Source organism: Mastomys coucha, unplaced genomic scaffold, assembly GCF_008632895.1.
Source record: "Mastomys coucha isolate ucsf_1 unplaced genomic scaffold, UCSF_Mcou_1 pScaffold5, whole genome shotgun sequence".
Classification (NCBI taxonomy): domain Eukaryota; kingdom Metazoa; phylum Chordata; class Mammalia; order Rodentia; family Muridae; genus Mastomys; species Mastomys coucha.
This window is the reverse complement of record NW_022196911.1, coordinates 11063952-11064186: the sequence shown is the minus strand read 5'-3', so window position 1 is coordinate 11064186 and position 235 is coordinate 11063952.

Below are 235 nucleotides of genomic sequence, written 5' to 3'. Positions count from 1 at the left end.
TTATGATTTGTAAAAGAATGACATTTTAAAATTTACTAGTCAGACATTAGAAAAGCTATCAAATTTTTTCACAGTATCAGATTTGGCAAACTGGCATCAAGATAACGTGACACAAATCTTATAATTTAGACCATCAACTCATTTGTCTCCCCTCATATCTCCTTTCACATACTGGGCGACTGAGGAACATGCAGTAACTTTATTCTGAGGGAGGAGCTGATCTTACAGGACACTT